Source organism: Prionailurus bengalensis, chromosome B3 (genome assembly GCF_016509475.1).
Source record: "Prionailurus bengalensis isolate Pbe53 chromosome B3, Fcat_Pben_1.1_paternal_pri, whole genome shotgun sequence".
Classification (NCBI taxonomy): Eukaryota; Metazoa; Chordata; class Mammalia; order Carnivora; family Felidae; genus Prionailurus; species Prionailurus bengalensis.
Window position 1 is genome coordinate 126017128 of NC_057355.1, and position 21238 is coordinate 126038365.

General features: G+C 38.5%; 1 protein-coding gene across 4 annotated transcripts in view; it reads right to left on the bottom strand.

The window, feature by feature from the left end:
- The window catches only part of CEP128 (centrosomal protein 128), a 394462-nt gene extending 384305 nt beyond the window's left edge, over positions 1 to 10157 (bottom strand). For 2 of the 4 annotated variants that reach the window (XM_043556773.1, XM_043556771.1), the window contains exons 1-2: positions 10035 to 10157; positions 7958 to 8112 (exon numbers count right to left, since the gene is read on the bottom strand). The gene's annotated coding sequence lies outside the window, so the exon portion shown is untranslated. Of the gene's footprint in view, positions 1 to 7957; positions 8113 to 9937 lie in introns of all 4 variants that reach the window. The other 2 variants (XM_043556772.1, XM_043556770.1) reach the window with 1 other exon arrangement.
- Between the last annotated feature and the right edge of the window lie 11081 nt (positions 10158 to 21238).

The following is a 21238-nucleotide window of genomic DNA, read 5'->3' on the forward strand; positions in this document are numbered from 1 at the left end:
CAGGCAAGAATGAAGTCCTCTGTGCAGAGAGACAACTTCCAGTAACTGTCCAAACTGCTTCAGACTGGGCAAGATACCAGCATGGACCAAGGGAGACTAGCATCCCCAAGTTTCTGAAGCCATTTTGCTTAAATGGGTGGATGAACACTGGAGGACTACAGACAACCAACATGTACTTAAAAATAATGTCCACTGTGTGATTTTAAAGCTTTAATTAGAAAACAAAGAGACTTCATATAAAAATTCCAATTTCTAGCTTCTCTTGAAAAATCCAAAGATCTGGCAACACTGGGAGTGAATTCTCCCATTGCAACATGGGACGCCGTAGTTGCCTTAGAGTCAGGCACGCACCTTCCTGTTTGCCCCAGTCCCCACTGGACCTGCTTCACATGGTGAGTTACCTCACTGGCCCCACTGAGCAGTTGTGCTTGCAACTTTATTTTAGATGAAGAACCAAGACAAAGGAAGTCTACCAGTCTCATTCCCTAATTAAAAACAAGCAATTCAATCATGAAGAATGAATCAAGGTTAAATGTTCAAAAGATAATGCTTTCCTCTACAGACAAGAAGGAAAATTGGGTAATACGACTTTGCTATAAGCCATCCCTATAGACTATAAAACCAGAAGGATATACTACTCCTGAGCAGAAGGACCGAAACTACTTAGAATGTTTCCCTGATGTAAGTACTTTCAGAACAAGAGTGCAGTACATTGCATCATTTGGCTCTAATCTTCATCCCTCCCTATACACACTATCCTTACTTCTAGGTGGAGTTACCAGCCCGGGCCCCAGCAACCGGGCTTAGCTATATGACTCACTTTGGCCAATAGGATTTTAGCTGACATGGCACAAGCAGGGGCTTGAAATGAGATTACACACTGGAACTTGCTCTCTTGCAAGGCTTCCATCACCAGGATGTGCCCAGGCTACGGTGTAGGAAGGTGTGGGATCCATGGCTGCCCAGTGATTTCCAGCTTAGATCAGCCAGATGAACACAGACAAATCAGTGAGTCTACAGATGATAAGCAGACAGCTTAGCTAACCCATTGCATACGCAATAAACATGTATTGTCATATGCCTCCAGTTTTGCTTTGCTATGCAGCAAGAGCTAATCTAGCTGAAAAATATAGTTTACTAATAAATCATTTGATTTAGTTCAGAGGATGGTGAATTTCCTGAAGTTTCTTCTCAAGCCTACTCTCCTTCAGAAAACAGGTGAGTTTCAGACTGTCTTCTAATGGTGGAAGAAAAAAAAAACAGATTCAAATTAGGATGCACAAAATAAGCCCAAGCAGTTGATGAAACAAGTGACAGGCTAGCAATTTTTGAGGAAAAAAATCTAAACAATCATAAATAGCAGCTGGGGATATTTGTTCTCTGTATAACATTAAGTTTTTTGAAAGAAACCAGCAATTTCCTAAGTATATTATAAAGCACATTTGTTCTCTTCCTCCTAGTTTTTAAAGTATAAACAGAAACTCCTCTTGACTTTCCCAGGGAACCAAACAATTTTAAGAAAGGAAAATGGTTCTTATTCCTATTGTACCTTAAATTTCCATATTGCTATATGGCTTACAAAGCATTTGTTAGTCTTTTCTCTTTTGATCTCCCATTTCAATCCTGTGAAGTTGGTATAATTACAACTCTCTACCTTTGCTGAAGAGAAACGGCTAAAATACTTGTCCATGATGGCTTTGCTAAAAAGTTACAATAACAGAACTGGAAGTCACATCTTGTGACTCTGCTTTCTCCACTGCATTCTATACATAAAGAATTATGTAAACTCCAAATACACTGCCCAATCACTCAAACGTTTTCTTTGTCCTCCCCTAATCTGTTTCTTATGATCCATCCTCCCCCTCCAAGAAATGCACTTAAGGCTGGAATATTCCATATGTGCTTGCTTAAAGATTTATATAATGAGCATAATAAAGTATTAAATACTTACATCTGCCATTAATCCAATTTATTACAGCTATTTTAAGATGTCTTTTAAATAATCCTGTCTCTTAAGAATATTTACAACTAGAGCACCTAGGTGGCTCAATCAGTTAAGAGTCCAAAGGCCCCGAGATCGAGATCGAGCCCCGCATCAGGCTCCACACTGACAGTGTGGAGCCTGATTAGGAGTCATTCTTCCCCTCTCTCTTTCTGCCCCTCCCCCACTTGCACTCTCTCGCTCTCTCAAACAAACTTTAAAAAATTGTAAAAAGGATATTTACAACCCATTTCAGACAGCAAAGCATATCTATTTTTTTCAGAAACCATACCCTAAAACCTTAAATTTTTTTAAAAAAAGCATTCTCGGGGCGCCTGGGTGGCGCAGTCGGTTAAGCGTCCGACTTCAGCCAGGTCACGATCTCGCGGTCCGCGAGTTCGAGCCCCGCGTCGGGCTCTGGGCTGATGGCTCGGAGCCTGGAGCCTGTTTCCGATTCTGTGTCTCCCTCTCTCTCTGCCCCTCCCCGGTTCATGCTCTGTCTCTCTCTGTCCCAAAAATAAATAAACGTTGGAAAAAAAAAAAAAAAAAAAAAAAAAAGCATTCTCTTCATGATGTAAATGTATTTCCTATTTCTCTTTTTCTGCCACTCTTTCTCAATCCCCATATTTCTTTCTTGCCCCATTCTTTTTTTACTTTGCATCTTTAGATCTTTCCTGTAACTCTTCTATAATAAAAACATAGAATGTATCTTTATCGTACTTACTGATATACTCATTCAAGAGTTTGGTATTTATTCTTAATTTTAAAAGTGGATAAATAGAATGATTTATATACTCTTTCCAAAGTGTAAGAAAATAATTTAGGTCACCTGGGTGGCTCAGTCAGTTGAGCATCTGACTTCAACTCAGGTCATGATCTCACAGCTCATGGGTTCGAGCCCCACATCGGGCTCTGTGCTGACAGCTCAGAGCCTGGAGCCTGCTTCGGATTCTGTGTCTCCCTCTCTCTCTGTGCCTCCCCCACTTGCATTGTCTCTCTCAAAAATGAATAAACATTAAAAAAATTATATATATATATACACACACACACACACACACACACACACACAGAGAGAGAGGGAGGGAGGGAGGGAGGGAGGGAGGGAGAATATAACTTACAAATTTAAAAAAAAAAAAGGTATTAGGAGTTCTTAACTTTGACTTGTACCATGAACTGTTTCTGGGAATGTTTTTAAAAGTATGAATAAAAATTTTAAACCTACAGGATTAGGGGCGCCTGGGTGGCTCAGTCAGTTAAGCATCTGACTCTTGATTTCAGCTCAGGTAATGATCTCAAGGTTCATGGGTTCAAGCCCCACATTGGGCTCTACGCTGACAGTATGGAGCCTGCTTGGGATTCTATCAACATAAACATTTTTAAAAATTTTTAAAAACATCTACAGGCTTAGAAAGGAATCCAATTATAATGACATGCACTATAATATCATTTAAATACTATTTAAATAAACATAATATCATTTAAAACCAATTACACTTAAAAATTAAATCATTGGGACTCCATGGAAGTAGACCCCACTTTAAAAAGCTCAATTTCAAAATCCTTCAAAAAAACAACAGTTGAGACAATATTAATGCTGAATAACTAGTGCTTTCACATAACAGACTGCCATATGACAATAACCCTACAAAGTATTATTGTCCTGATATATATACAAAAGGCGTAAAGAAACTGAGTATTAAGTGTCCAAGGTTATAGGGTTACCAGGTGGCAGAGCCGAGTCTTGAACCTTTCTCCAAAGCCCAAGATTCCTAGTTATCCCTTCTCTTCACCAATGGCACCACTCAGAATCCAGGACTCTTCTCGACTCATTCCTAGCCACCAACATAGTTTCTCTAACTAGGAGTCTTTTCCTGTCCATTCCAACTTTCACTGACACTTCATTGCCCATGGAAGATTTGAGTCTAGGTTCTTGAATTCAAGAATTCAGGAATTCAAGACCTTCAGCTACCCCCCCCCCCTTCTCCAACAAAAGAACTGTAACAACCATAAGGCCCACATTCAGCTGCTGTTACACCAGATTCTCCCACCACTTCATTCTTCACTAATGTCACTAGTTCTGTCTAGAACACCTTCTGCTGTCTACTATTGCCACTTATTTCAAGTCCACTCATCATTCCAGGCATAGCACAGATAATATAACTTCACGGATGCCTTTCATCTCCAGCCAGAAGTGATCTGTCCTTCCTCTGCATTCTTATAGCTCTATAATCATAGTAAGACATTAAACATGCCCATAAAATGTAAATATTTGTGACACATATTTTTTTTTTTAATTCCTTGAATAGGTCAGACTCATTTCACTGCCAGATTCACAGCCTAGAACATTTTCACTCTTTTTCCCTTGGTTAACTCTTACCTTTTCCTTCAAATCTGAGTTCACAGAAAACGCCCCTTAAAAAACTTTCCTTCACTGCTTCCACCCAACTCCGGGCCAAGTGCCCATAGTGGATATGACCTCGTTACAGCCGATAGACAAACTGGCTGTTTACTTGTCTGTTCCCTCAATAGACTCTAAATTTCAACAGAGACTCTATTTACTTTGTTCATGGTTGTATTTCAATACCTATCATAGTGCTGGGCATGTAGTTGGAACATTTTTAAATGAATTTACAGGTAAATTTTCCTTATTCTCCTGTCTGATTAATCCAGAGACAAATTTCAAAGTACAGGCCCTTGCAAACAGCATGTACTAATTAAATAATTGTTGCATGAAATAATTCTAGTGATAAATGGCTTAGATTAATTATCTTAAGCCTTCAAACAATATGGATTTAACTGAAAAGCAGTATCAATAGGAATATTTGATACTTGATAATATGTCTATTTAGAGTAAATAAGGATAAACATTTCAAATTGACTTGAATACGTGTGTGAAAACTTATAACTGAATCAAAACTAGAGGGTTTCCAGGGCACCAGGGTGGCTCAGTTGGTTCACTGTCGGACTTCAGCTCAGGTCATGATCTTCAGTTCATGAGTTTGAGCCCTGCATCTGGCTCTGTGCTGACAGCTCAGAGCTTGCATCCTGCTTCAGATTCTGTCTCCCTCTCTCTCTGCTCCTCCTCCGCTTGTACTCTGTCTCTCTCTCAAAAATAAACATTAAAAAAAAATTTTTTTTAATTAAAAAACTAGAGGATTTCCTTGACTTACTACAAATCACCTTATCATTGTCATTTGCACCGGCATTCCTCAATTCCTCAGTTATTGCTTATCTGTACTACAGAGCTCTAAACTCCAAATTACCTAGGCTCTTTATCATCTGGTCCATTCTCAGTACTGTTTCAATGTACCAACTGCCACTCACCCATTTTTGCCATTTTAAAGCCTTCACTCTCGCATGACAAGCTTTTCTCTTCTTTCTAGGATCTATATAATTTGCCTATCTCTTCTTCCTTTAAAATACTAATCATAGGTCACTTTTTCAATGACATCTCTCTTCAGAAAAGCTTAGTTTAGGTTTACCTTTAATTCACTCATCCATTCACCCATGAGCACTTATATGGCAACTCCTATGCACAGGGTAGACTCTAAATGTTCATCAGCTAACTGGATTCATGTAACCACAAATACTCCCATCTCCCAAACACTGTAAGCACCAGCATTGTACAGATCTACATTAAGAGTTATAAAAATTTCAGGGGCGCCTGGGTGGCTCAGTCGTAGAAGCATTCGACTCTTGATTTCGGCTCAGGTCATGATCTCAGTGTGTGAGTTTGAGCCCTGTGTCAGGCTCTACATTGACAGCATGGAGCCTGCTTGGGATCCTCTTTCTCCCTCTCACTATCTCTTAAAATAAATAAATAAGAAAGAAAAAGAGTTATAAGAATTTCAGAGAGGGGTTATATCTGAGAAAAGCCTGATCAGCCTCTTAGGACCACTCATAATCATTAATAACAAGACACCAGAAACAAGGTTAAAAATCTAAAGCAGGGGGTGCCGAGTAGCTTAGTCAATTAAGCATTCAACTTTTGATTTCAGTTCAGGTCATGATCGTGACATTAAGCCCCACGTCCGGCTCTGCCTGAGCATAGAGCCTGCTTAAGATTGTCTTGCTCCCTTTCCTTCTGCCCCTTTCCCCTTCTCTCAAAAAATAAAAATTAACTTAAAAAAGAATAGTGCAGTTGTAAAGGATGCAAAGGATACATAAACAGGCGATTCACAGAACACATATAGCCCTAACAAACATACAACATACTTTATTTCACTAATAAATGCCAACTAAAATGATAGAATCAGATTCTCCTTTCTCTGTTTTGTATAAATGAAAAAAAGCTTTGGCATGGGCACCCCCTTACTGTAAGAGTATTAACAGAATAGCTTTTCTAGAAAACTGACAAGTAAAAATAAGTAATATTCATCTAGATTCTACCTAGTAGGTATATAGATTCTACACCTATAGGGGCGCCCAGGTGGCTCAGTCAGTTAAGCATCCAACTTCGGCTCAGGTCATGATCTCACCATTCATGAGTTTGAGCCCCACTTCAGGCTCTGTGCTGACAGCTCAGAGCCTGGAGCCTGCTTCAGATTCTGTGTTTCCCAATCTCTCTCTACCCCTCCCCCCTCATGCTCTGTCTCTTTCTCTTTCTCTCAAAAATGAATAAATGTTTTAAAAAAATTTTTTAGATTCTACATCTATAAATATTATTCCAGGACAACAGTAGAAGTCAAATGTATACATCTTACCTGTAGGTGTACATATAATTTCATTGCAGAGTTATTTATGTTAGTAAATAAATAAATAAGAAAAAACACAAATAATACAGTAAATGTATCCAGTCATTGGGATACTGGTAGCAGTTAAAACCCACAAGGAGAATTTTATGTGCTGACTTGTAATATTAACAAGAAATAAAAACACACTATGGGATATTTATGAACATGCTGAAAACACTTTCTACTAGAATCAACCTAGTGACAATACTCTATGGATAACAATAAACTCTAGATTATTTGCATATTACTCCCAGATGTGTCAAGACTGCAGCTGAGAATTTCTGGGCTAGATTATCCTAGCAGGTCCTTCCAGCTCTAAAATTCTTTAAATCTAAGGACTTTGTACAACACAGATCTTGGACACAGTGTTACTGCAAGGTCTCAATGGGTCTCCCCTATATGTTTAAGTGCCTTTATCAAAATGCAACATGAAAATGTTAAAAAGTGTCCAGAATTTTAAATCTATGTTGCAAAACTTGAGTTTTGTTTGTTTTTGCAACACTTGAGTTTTTAACACTACACCCTTGATTTTCAATTCATGTTGAATGTTGAATATGCATACTCTACAGAAATCACAAATTATAACTACCTCTTACCTCAATAATGTAAGGAACATTATACCTTAAAAAAACTGAAAAAGCTAACAGAACCTTCTGAATATATAAAGAGACAAAAAACAGTAAACATTGCTTATATGGTATACCTAATCTAAAAACGCTAACTCTAAATCAAATCTGACTTAAGAGCAGTCATAAACAACAATGGGTCCTCTTTGTAGTGGACAGGACTGGGATTTGGAATCAACAGATCTGGAGACAAAGACCACTCTTTTGGGGCTCCAGATACCAAGAAAGTCAAAAAAACTCTATCTTAACCTCAACTGTTTCATTTGTAAAATGAAAATAAGCATAATAAAAGTGGCACAGAGATAGAATGCAAAAGGTGCCTAATACAGTGCCTGGGACAAAATAGGTTCTCAAATACTGGTCAAACAGAAACAGATGCATCACTGTTGCTTTTGTTGAGGTATCTAGTTTGTTCCCCCTGAATTTCTGTAACATCAAATCTATTTTGTTCATCTGCATTTTTGTAACACCCTTTCACAACCAACCTATTTTATCTTTGTACTACATATTAGAAAGGAGTTTCTTGCCCCCCCCCCCAAGTCTATCTGTTGAAATATATTTATCCACCATATGCAAAAATTTGTTAGCTCAGAAACTCAGGGAAAAAGCATACTTACAAAACACACCCCCAAAACTCCGTGTTGTTCTCCTCTGAGCTCAGTGCTCTTCTTTGGCACATATGTCTGCCTCCTATCATTTCTTCATGAGGTTCAGGGCAAAAGGCCTAGTCAAGTAGACGATCTTTGGTTGCCCTACACCTTCCCCAAATCACCTACAGACAAATGAAACAAGGGGGTAAAACACACTTACAACCTTAATTTTTTTATATAATGAAAGATCAAAATAAGCTCACTCTCACTACACACAATTTAGTGCATATCAGAGAACAGAGAAAATTATCCTTAGATCATGTAAAAGCCCCAGTGAACTCACAGGAATTCTTTACATCCAAGTGCCCAGCCAGCATAGTCTTCACTGGTCACTTCCACTCATGCCTGGTCACCCCTTGGGCTGGCTAGGGTGAATTGTAGCCAAAGTCTGGCCAAAAGTAGTGTCCCTGAGCAGATCTATTAGTGGGTAAACTAAGGCAGATAACGAAATTAACATGTTACTTCTGAATTTGATGGCTAAATTGTATTTCTAAGCCAGTAAGGAACTATCTGATAGCACTCCTAAAGGCAACATTTTATAAGCTGCCCAATTCTTCCCACATTTAGTATTGCAAATCAGTAAGTAAAATGCCTTTGGTTGTAGGAAAGAGCTACGGACAGAAATGTTTTCAATTCTTTGTGACTGCTTTCAAAGCAATCTGCAAAAACCCAGCTAGTTATTCTGATAACAATTCTGGTCATTGTCTCAAAAAAAAAAAAAAAAAAAAAAGTATTGTGGAAAAGTTAAAGTAAACTGTTAGAAGGTTCAAAATGGCCCAGATCATGCAATGACAGAGAGGACAGACTGGGATGACACAGGTATAGTGCACAATTCACTCTTCTTTAAAAAAAAAAAAAAAGGGGGGGGGGGGGGGCAAACTTCCCCAGGTGAGTTATACCAATAACCAAACTGTTCTGTGCCAATGTGAAATGGCTGAAGTTTTAATCTTCTATCTGTCCTGCCAATACAGTAGTGACTGGCCACATGTGGCCTAGTGAGCTCTTAAAACCTGGCCAGTTTGAAATGACACGTGCTGTAAGTGTAAAATACATAAAAGAATGTGAAGACTTAAAGCCATTAAAAAAATTGTTTTAAGAATGTAAAATATCTCAATAAATTTCATATTTGACTACATGTTAAAATGAAAACGTTTTGGACATACTATGCTAAATAAATTCTTAAAATTAATTTCACCAGTTTCTTTTTACTTGTCTAGCGTGGGCACCAGAAAATGTAAATGGGTGTGTGGCTCACATTTTATTTCTATTACACAGCAAAGATCTGCATAATTGATAAAATAAATACTGAGCATTTCTGTGTCAGGTCCTGTGCTAGATACTCCACACAAAACTGAGAACAGCTGCAATGTGGTTTTAAAGACGTCTGTGCAAGTGACTGAGCTTCATCAAACCAATAAAGGATGAGGCTGGAATTCAATGTCAGGTGTTCCTGCTAAATAACTCAAATAAGGGACTGTTAACAGCTAATGTTGGGGCAACCTCCATGGCCTGGGAAAGCCACGTCGCTGATACAGTGTTCCCAAGGGTAGCAAACTTTTGTAACCATAGAACAGGTACAAAAACGTCAAGTTATATCACCGTCAAGCTAACACCAGAATGAGCCCAAATCCTTGACAGCTCAGGCTTCGCAGCTGCTAGCAACAAAACTAACCGCTCAAAAAAAAAAAAAAGCCTACGTAATTCAAATTCCCTGGATGACTTGGCCAGAATTTGTGAACACTCACGCCGAGAGAAGGGGGGACGGGATACCAGGCACGCTGTCTCCCCCTACCCTGGCAACACTCCACCCATCCAAGGCCCCACTCCAGATTTCCTTGTAGCTTTTGTGTCCCCACCTCTGGGACCAGGGGAAGTGAGACCTAAAACGACTACGATAGGATAAGGAAGCAGTAAAGAAAGGGCGAGTAGGCATTTGAGGGCAGGTACCTGAGATAGAAAAGGACCCTAAGTCCTTAAAGCCGGATCATCGCCGAGGCCCCTCCCGGCTCCCACGGCCGCCAGCGACCCAGAAGGTGCAACTGACCTGACGCTGCGGCGCAACCGACTCTGCTCTCTCCAGACTCGCAGCTATGGCAACTTGAACTAGCCGCCCAGCCACAGCGAGCGAACAAGACCCCGCTGCTGTTGCCGCTTGGCACTCTGGGAGTTGTAGTCCATCTTGTCCTCAAAAGCAAGGAGTCGTCCAGGGAGAGAGGCCCTAGGAGAAACTTCAAATCCCAGGATGTCATACGACTGGCCTAAGGGCCACTTTCCCGGAAGAAGCCGGATTAGCTGGCACCTGAGTCCCTGGGCCTCGCCCTCTTGCCCTGTTCTTTTTTTTTTTTTAAAGGGCCAGTAACTTCTACAGGAAGCAAACACCTGAGAGTGAATTAACGGTAATTTAATCAGAAAAGTCCAAAATATTCACTTAAGAAAAAAAAAGAAAAGAAAAATTCGAAGTAGTTGCAATAATGACAGACTCCGTTTCTTTTACTGCTTTCAGACAGGGAAGAGTCATTTCCATGAGTGAAACGTACAAATCCTCTTACTACCAGAGCACAATGTCTTTTTCCTAAGATCCACAAATTCTTAGAACTGGAAGGGAACAGAGAAGATTATCTAATAAAACCCTTTAGGCCTAGAAAGAGTGAGTGACTTACCCAAGATCACATTAACTCATTAATGGCAAACCAAAGTCTTTAAGGCTGTCACTTCATGATTGCTACTACGCTGAGTCTAGAGTGTCATCTCCACAGTCATTCTAGAACATGAGACAGACGTATGCCACTCAGAGAAGTCGGTTTCAGCTGAGAAAAGGCAATAAAAACGTCAACAAAGAACTCAACTTTGGAAAAGCTAAGAAGTGAAAAATCAATTAGTCATGTAGAGCCTCATTTCTTTGTGCTCTGCCAAAAAGACCATTGATCACTTCCTCAAGTCTTAAATCAAAATTTACCTTATCTGTGAAAGCTTTCTTGGCTACCTCAAGAGAGCTAGATCGCATTAAATGCATAGTTTCCCTATTCTAATAATTTTGTACTGTAATTATCCATTTCCCTGTTGGTCTCTTCCATCAGACTCAGCCCTTCAAAGGCAGGGGCCAAATCTTTTAAAATCAGTACCTCTCTTCTCAGCCCTTCCTCACTTCCCACTCTCCCTTCACATCTCTTTCTCTCTCTCTCTCTCCCTGTCATACACAAAAACATAAATAATTAGCATATAAATTTGATGTGTTACAATAACTCCAACATTTTCTCTGGCCAACACTGAGGGGTAAAGTTTATTTCATAACCAGTTTGAACATAATTCTTCTAAAAATTACCTATGTATTTTCATCTATCTTCAAGCTGCTTGCTCACAGTTGTATTCAAGAATACACTCCACCTGACACAGAGATTAAGATAATTCAGAACAGCCATAAAATTTCCCCATATGCATGCAGAAGCATAATAACTCTATTATTTACCTATTAATGTTTTAATTTTTCAAAACAATTACATTCATTCATTTAATTCAGCAAATGTATGCCGTATCTTTCTAGTATCCAAACATTGTATTAGACACTCAAAATGCAGTAAACGTGAGGAGACGAACATGTTGCTCTAAGTGAAGAAACATACCATTAAACAAATTTCTACAAATCTGGGTGATAGAGTACTGGGTAGGTTTCAATGCAGACACATAAAATAGAAACTTTTTAAGGAAGTGATATCTGATCAAATGGAGGAAGAATGACCACCAAAACAGCTAATGTCAGCAGTAATAAAAAACTGTCCACAACCTCTCTTCACTGGTCCAACCATATTTAGAGAATAAATTCAATTCAGGAGACCCCATTTTTAAAGTGACATTACCAAAATAAAGCAAAATCAAAAAACACAACTGGGGCTAATGGGTGGAGAATCATATTTGAGTTCATTATGACCAAGATATTTTAAAATACACTATTAAATTACAGCAACTTTTGTCATATAGTGTGCTCTCAACCCACAGATATGACACCTAGAAAAAATATAGTGAAGTCAGATCATAGAATCTTTCTTCTTCTTTACAAGCTAGACAAAAATAAGAAAGCCAATAAAAAAATATTTTACACAAAATGTGTCTTATAACTCCCCAATGACACTTATTGCTTTTAATCAGTATGACAGGCACATGTTATCCAACCCCAAATCACACTCAAGTTGAATCACCTGATGTTAAAGCTGGAAAAACCCACAAAGATTATCACCAGCAGTAGCCATCTTCTGCAAACGATACAAATAGAAGTATAGAGAGATTACATGATGTATTGGTTTGCTAGTGCCATTATAGTAAGATACGACAGAGTGGGGGGCTTAAAAAACAGAGATTTATTTCTCACAGTTTTGGAAGCTGCAAGTCCAAAAGCAAGGTATCAATAGCGTTAGGTTCTCCACAGGCCTCTTTCCTAGGCTTACAGGTAGCTGTCTTTTCTCTTTGTCCCCACATGGCCTTTCCCCGAAGTAGGCAAGTACCTGATGTCTCTCCCTTTTCTTATAAAGACACTAGTTATTTTGGATTAGGGCCCCACCCTTAAAATGTCATTAAACCTTTATTACCTGCTTAAAGGCACTATCTTCAAATACGGTAATATTGATGGTTAGGGCTTCAATGTATGGGGTTGGGGAGGAAGGGGGACATGATTCAGCCTATAACACATGATCTCCTCAAAATTTTACCTATTTACAATTAGTGCCATCAATGATCTTCCCACAACACCATACCTTGATAATAGTAGATGTGGCAGATATTTTTGACATACCTCACCCATATCACCCTTTAACTGGGAATGATTCTACCCACAGTGTTGGGCCCCAAAGCCTTGTTTATATTATACAAAGCCCCTTTTCTGACCATGGCTATTTGGTCAGTGGCTGAAACAATTTGGGCCAGTCAGGATCTTTATCCTCTGAGGGTTTAAAATTGGGACTCAAGCATTCAATTGGTTGCCTGAATAGTCTTGATGTGAGGGTACAAACTGAGGCTTTCTCAGTGAGATGACCATCTTCATCTATGTTCAAGGAGAAACTGAAAAATCTAATCTTCAGAGAAAGAGAGAAATGAGAAAATCAGCAAAAGTAAACCGCGCAGCCCCAGAGGAAATGAGCCTAAGAGGAGAGAATCTTGGTTCCTGACAATTTCCAAGTTCCTGGCCTTAATCTCTTGCTATTTCCACTTACATTTTATGTATTTGTGTTCTGGGATACATTAGAGAAAGATGGAGGTGGTTAAATGTCCAGATTCAAGACTCAGACCACTTGGGTTCAAATTCTACCTGTAATACCTATCAGCTATGTCACCTCAAGCAAGTGTATTGAATCACTCTGTGTCTTCATGGAGATGATAAGAATAGTACCTAACATGTAAAGTTGTTTTGAGGATAAAAGAAATTAATGTATATGAAGCATTTCGCCCAGGGTCTAGCCCATAGTAAGCACTCGATATATGTTGGCTGATATATAACATGATCTCCCAGAATGTTAGTTCCATGTACATCGAGACTTTATCGCTTTTTTCTAGGTACTTAGATCAAAGAATATACCTTGTTGCTTGCTGATGATTTCCCTCTTGAAGCTTAAGTTCTGTTGATTGAAATCCAAAGACCCTAGACTAAGATGACATTGGTGAATCCTAATTGTCCAGCCTGTGAGATCTGAGGTCCTAACATTACATGTAATTTTTTAGGCAGGGTTATCAGAAGTGATTCTGAACCATACCAAACATTAAACATCTAAGCGGCCTAATCAACAGAAGGTTCTGGAATGGGGCTAGTCTGAAAGCACTGACATGATCATCATACCCTAACTCATCTAGAATAAGTAAGCATAGGAAAGGGAATACAACTATTACATAAGAAGCTGGTGAGCAGCAGACAGAGGCTGTGCTATTTCAAGTAAAAGGGGCAGAAGTTTTGTTTCACCAATACCTTGAAAACTCATACCACTGTGAAACAACAGCAAATTGATTATTTCCATGTGATGGGAAAATATAATTGAAATACTAACCAAAAATTTCCTCAAGTATTTTCTTTTCCCACTTGGTTCTCCTCCAACCTCCATTTCAGCCAGCTAAGCTATTCTATGCTTATGGCGTCAGAGAAGGTATGTGACCACAGGAAGCAGAAAGGGAAAGGAAGAGGAGGAGAAAAAAAAGAAAAACTATTCTTTTCTTGGCTTTTGAGCATTAGGCATCTAGATCCTCAGGTAAGACTGGTCACATAGTCACATAACTTGTGGGTCCAAGTGCAAAATGAAAATGTCAGGCCCTGTTTAAAATTGATTCAGATTGTCAAAAATGGTGTCAGCAGAGCCTTAAACCAAGAACACAGCCCTGTGGAATTGCCAGATCACCAATGGAACAGAATAGAGAGTTCAGAAATAAACCCACGATTATGGTCAATATATCTGTGACAAAGGAGGCAAGAATATACAACGGAGAGAAGACAGTTTCTTCAATAAATGCTGCTGGGAAAACCATACAGCTACATGCAAAAGAATGAAACTGAACCACTTTCCACTACCACACCAAAAATAAACTTAACATGGATTAAAGACCTAAATGTGAGACCTGAAACTATAAATACCCTGGAAGAGAACACAGGCATTTCTCTGGCGTTGGCCATTGTAACATGTTTCTAGATATGTCTTGTAAGACAAGGGAAACAAAAGCAAAAATAAATTGTTGGGACTACATCAAAATAAAAAGCTTTTGCACAGTGAAGGGAACCATCAACAAAACAAAAAGGCAATCTACTGAATGGGAGAAGTTATTTGCAAATGACATATCTGATAAGGGGTTAATAAACAAAATATACAAAAAACTCACAATTCACCACCAAAAAAACCCCTAAACAATCCAATTAAAAAATGAGCAGAGGACCTGAATGGACATTTTCCCAAGGAAGATCTACAGATGTTCAACAGACACACAAAAAGTCATCAGGGAAATGCAAATCAAAACCGCAATGAGATATCACCTTACACCTGTTAGAAGGGCTAAAATCAAAGAGACAAGAAATAGCAAGTGTTGGTGAGGATGTGGAGAAAAAGGAACCCTCATGCACTATTGGTAGGAATGTAAACTGGGTACAGCCACTATGGAAACAGTACAGCAGTTCCTCCAAAAATTAAAAATATAAATAGCAAGTGGTCCAGGGCACCTGAGTGGCTCAGTCGGTTGAACATCTGACTTTGGCTCAGGTCATGATCTCCCGGTTCATGAGTTCAAGCCCCACATCAAGTTCACTGCTGTCAGCACAAAGCCCACTTTGGATTCTCTGTCCCCTTCTCTCTGCCTCTCACCCACTTGTGCTCTCTCCAAAATAAAATAAAAACATTAAAAGAAAAAAATGCTATATGGTCCAATAATTCTACTACTGGATATTTTACACAGAGAAAACAAAACTACTACTTCAAAAAGATATGTGCACTCCTATGCTTTAAGTGTTTATCTATCTTGAAAGAGAGAAAGAAAGTGCAAGTGGGGGAGGGGCAGAGAGAGGGAGAGAGAGAATTCCAAGCAGGCTTCATGCCCTCAGTGCAGAGTCTGACACAGGGCTTGATCCCACAAACTGCAAGATCATGACCTGAGCCAAAATCCAGAGTCAGACACTTAACCAACCAAGCCATCCAGGCATCCCCATTCCTATGTTTATTACAGAATTATTTACAATAGCCAAGATATAGAAGCAACCTAAGTGTCTACCAATAGATGAATGGATAAGGAAGACATGGCATGATAAGATCATGCCATTTGTGACAGCATGGATGGACTTAGACGGTATTATGCTAAGTAAAAAAAGTCAGATCGAGGAAGACAAATAACATATGATTTCACCCATGGTTGCCAGAGGGGAGGGAGAAGGAGAATGAGAAAAATGTGAGATATAGGCTTCCAGTTATGGATGCATAAGTCACTAGAATAAAAGGGACAGCATAAAGAACATAGTTAATGGCACTGTAATAGTACTGTGGATGCAGGGGAGGGGCAGAGAGAAAGGGAGAGAGAGAATTCCAAGCAGGCTCAGCTCTATCAGTGCAGAGTCCGATGCAGGTTCAAACCCATGAACCTTGAGATCATGACCTAAGCCAAAAACAAGAATTGGACACCAAACCAACTGAGCCACCCAGGCGCCCCACAGCAATGCTTTTTAAGACAGTAAATATCAGACAAAAAAGGGCAATAATCCCTGAGAGAAAGGAAACAAGTAAGGTTAGCCTTACAATTGCACAACTTAACTGCCTTGAATTTCTAGGTCATAGTACAAGGAGAAGGAAGCCAGGCAGTGGCTGGATGCTCTGGATTAAGGAAACAAAGCTGAGAATCTGAAAAGCCCAATGTAACTGGAGTTTGCAGGACAGAAACTGGAGAGAAGAGAACTACACAGAGAGAAAACTCCAGAGAACCACAAAGGGTCTCCATGGAGTATTCAGCTGAGTATGCATTTTCATATGCATGTGAAGAAACTAGAGAAAGGAGCATCTGACAAGATTGGAGGAGAAAGTGCCTGACTGCCACACAGGACCAGGAATGGGTGACTATTCCCAACAGGGAACTGAAATGCTTTATTACTCGTGGACTGTTAGGGTAGACACTCAGAAAAGTCTTGGCTCAGGAATGGGGAATATGTAGCAACAGATGAAAGCTACTCTGGCCCCATGTAACAAACCTGGAAAGCAAGATCCAAAACTATCAAGCTGTTTCCAAGTAATTTAACCATACCTGACAACAAATATCAAAAACCACTATATGAAGGCAAATAATCCAGCACCAAAAGGAGTAAAATTTCCCACATCTGATATCCAAACAAAGATTATCAGGCATGCCAAGAAGAAGGAAAAAGCAACCTTTCTAAAATGACCCAAAATTAACAAAAATGTTAGAACTACCAAACAAGCACATTTTTGTGGGTTGAATTGTGTCCTCCAGAAAGATATCTTGAAGTTTTAACACCTGGTACTTGTGGAGGTGACCTTATTTAGAAATAGGGTCTTTGCATATATTCGAGTTAAATTGAGGTTATACTGGATTAGGGCTCACCCTTGTCCAATGACTGGTGCCTTTATATGTAGGGGGAATTTGGATCATAGAGACACACACAGAAAACATCTTGAGATTGGAGTGATGGAAGCCAATGGACATCAGGGACTGTTGGTGACCATCAGAGGCTACAACAAAAGGGAAGGAAGTTACTCCCCTAGAGACGTGACATAGAACATGTACTTGACAACACCTTGATTTTGGACTTCTACCCTCCAAAACTATGAGGGAATTATTTTTCTGTTGTTGTTGTATGTTTTTTAAGTTTATTTATTTATTTTAAGAGAGAGGGAGAGAGAGATCATGAGTAGGGAAGAGGTAGAGAGAGAGGAGAGGAGATCCCAAGCAGGCTCTGCACTATCAACACAGAGCCCTATGCAGGATTTGATCCCATGAACCATGTGTTCATGACCTGAGGCAAAATCAAGAGTTGACGCTCAACTGACTGAGCCACCCAGGAACCCATATTTTTCTGTTGTTTTAAGCCGTTGAATTTGTGATACTTTGTTACAGCATTAAAAAAATACAGACATCAAAATAGTTACTGTGGTTTTTATGTCCAAGAAGTTACAGAGATAGGCAAAATATGGAAAAGGCTTAATTTGAAATTCTAGATATGAAAACTTCACCTGAGATGAAATATATACTGATAGGATTAGTGGCAGATCAACTGTTTCAGGAAGAAAAGAGAATCCTGAATTTGAAGACATAGCAAAAGAAACTATCCAAAGTGAAAAACAGAGAAAAAATATTTCTAATGAAATAAATATCAGTTGACCTCTTTGTGAGACAACTTTAATCAGCCTAATAGAAGTGTAATAATCAGAATCTTCTCAAAAGAGCAGAGAGCCATAGGGGATAGAAAAATATGAAGAAATGATATCTAAATTTTTTTCAAATTTGATGAAAACCACAAACATGCAAATCCAAGAACCTCAAAATACTGCAGAAGTAATATGAAGAAAAATACATCAAGGCACATGGTAATCCAATTACTCTCAACCAGTGATAATGAAAGTCTTAAAAGCAGCCTGAGGGAGGGGGAAAAAAAGTGTGTTACAAAAGAACAAAGAAAGTTATGACAGAATATTTTCCTTGGAAACAGTGCAAGCAACAAAACAATCGAGCAATAGTTTTTGAATACTGAAAGAGAAAAATACTATCAATCGATAATTCTATACATAGCAATGATATACTTGAAAAATAAAGGCAAAATGAATGCTTTTTCAGGCACACAAAAGCTGAAATCATTCATAGCTAACTGATGTGTACTACAAGAAATGCTAATGCAAGTCTTATGATTTAAGTTTCTTTAAAAGATAATTGAGTATCTTACAAATAACAATGTATTGTAGTGCTTGTAACTTATGCATGAGTAAAATTCCTGGCAGCAGAAGCAAAAAAAGGCCCTAGGAGAGAAAAAATGAAAGTCAAGTACTTAGATCATACATAAAGTAGTGTAATATCAACTGAAGGCAGACCATAATAGCTTAAAGATGTATACTATAAACCCTAATACAACCACAATAATAACTAGACAAAGAGTTATAGCTATGAGTCAACAAAGAAGATAAAATGGAATGATGAAATTTCCTGAATTAATCCCAAAAAAGGTTTTTACAAAAAAGGGGGGGGGAAAAAGCAAAACCAAAACCAGGTGAAACAAATATGAGACTAGTAGCAAGATTATGAACTTAAACTTATTATCGATAATGACATCAAATGTAAATGATCTATACAACCAAAATAAAAGATAGAGATTGCCAGATTGAGAGCAAACCTAACTGTGGTATGTGTAAGAAATGCACTTTAAATATAAAGACATAAAGAGGTTAAAATTACATATTGAAAAACAATAACGTGGTAATGCTAATCAAAAGAAAGTTGGATTGGGCCTATCAATAAGTAGATTAAAAAACAAAGGATATTACCAAAATAAAGAAGCCCATTTAATAATGGTAAGGGCATCAATTTACCAAGAAAATAAGAGTTCTAAACATCTATGTATAGGATGTCAATATACATGAAGCAAAAACTGACAGAAATGCAATAGAAAAAAAGAAAAATCCCCAATGTAGTAAAAAATACTCAGTACCCATAAATCATAGTTGATATAATAAATAGAAAAATCATAAAAAAATACATAAGACTTGAACATTATCAACCATATGACCTATTGATATTTACAGAATGCATGCCTCAACAACAGCAGAATACACCTTTTTTCCCAAATGTACACAGCACATTTATCAAAATAGACCACATTCTGAATCATAATACAAGTGTCACTGAACTTAAACATTTTCAAGTCATAAAAACTGTATTTTTTTCTCCAAATGGAATATTTTTAGAAATCAGTAACAGAACAATATCTGGAAAATCACCAAATATTTGGAAACTAACACACTTCTAAATAACCCATGAATCAAAGAAGAAATTTTTGAAAATTAGAAAGTATTGTAAGCTGAATGAAAATAAATTTACAAGATATCAAAATTTATGAGATTAGCACTTACGGGGAAAATATAGCACAATATATCTATAATATTATCAAAGAAAGAAGTCTCAAATCAATGCCTTCAGCCTTAAGAAACTAAGAAGGAAAATCAAACCCAGTGGATGCAAAAAATAAAAAATAAAAAAAACAACAAACAATAAAGATCAGAGCATTTATCAATTAAATGGAACATAGAAAAACAATATAGAATTATGAAACAAATGTATGCTTCTTTGAGAACATTAATAAATTTAAAATTATTGGCAAAAAATGTATTCATAGCATTCTCATCATCCTCTTCATAGCTTGTATAATATGTTCTAATATCAACTCTCTCATACCTGATACTGGTAATTTGTGTCTTTTTTGCTTCTTTCCTGATTAGTTCACTGAAAGCTTATATTTTGATGGGGAGGAGAGAGCAGAAAGAGACAGGCAATAAATGAGTGAACTAATCAATAACAACACCCAATGATAAGTGACAGTGAAACAAGATAATATGATCAGGGGAGACAGTACTTTAGACAGGATTTTCAGAGGAAAACTTTCTGAGGCATTGGTGTTTAAAGCAAGGTATGAATACTCTGAAGATCTGGGGACATGTTCCAGCATAGAGGTCCAGCGACAGCAAATCCCAGAGGTGATAAGAAACTTGTTCCAGGTCCAGCAAAGTGATGGTAGGGGGTGGCCCTTGAAAGGCAGGGATCAGCAAACTTTGGCTTTCAGGTCAAAGCCTGCCCCAGGCCTACTTTGGTACAGCCTACAAGCTAAGAATGGCTCTTATATTTGTAGAGGGTTGTATGAAAAAAGAAGAGGAGGAGAAAATGTGATAAAATATTTACTGTATGGTTCTTTATAGGAAAAGCCTACCAGCCCCTATAGTAGGACCTTATTGGTTAGGCTAAAGAATTTACAAGTAATCTTTTTCTTTCTTTCTTTCTTTCTTTCTTTCTTTCTTTCTTTCTTTCTTCTTTCTGTGGATGAGTATTCCATGGTACGGATGTGTCACTGTTCACCCATTACCTAGTCAAAGGAATTTTGGGGTGTTTCCATTTTGGGGTGATTATTAATAAAAGCCTATAAACTTTGAAATACACATATTTTAAATGTAGAGTGCAATGACTTTTACCAAATGTACACATCCTTTTAACCTCCAGTCTAATTAAGATATAGAACATTCCCATAACCCCTGTGAGTTCATTCCTATTTTTTTCCTAGTCAATCTCTGATCGTTATTTGGATTTCCATTACCTGTCCTTGTCCCAGAAGAACATATAAATAGAATCTCACAGTATGTGAGGAGCTGATACTCTCTTTACTCCAAGAAGAATACGTAAGCAACCGAAGGCTTTTAAGAGGGAAATTGGGACAATCTGATTTATATTTTAAACTATCGTTTTGGCTACTGTGGGAAGAATGATGAGTAGAAGATAACGTGCCACTTATATATCCTTTTTCTTCCCATCTTGGGGGTGGTGGTGGTGCGGAATGTGGTTCAATAAAATTCCTGAGCAGACCAGGATTGACCGGCCAGCTTCAAATCTAATGGCAAAGCTGGATTCGGAGTTGGGATCAGAGCACGCACGACACTGTTCCTGCAGTTCCCCGTTGTGCACGGCAGATGGCCCCCGAGCGCAGTTCCTGGCCCGCTTCGCAGAGCGCGCTGCTGCCTGGAGAGCCCCGCGCGGCCA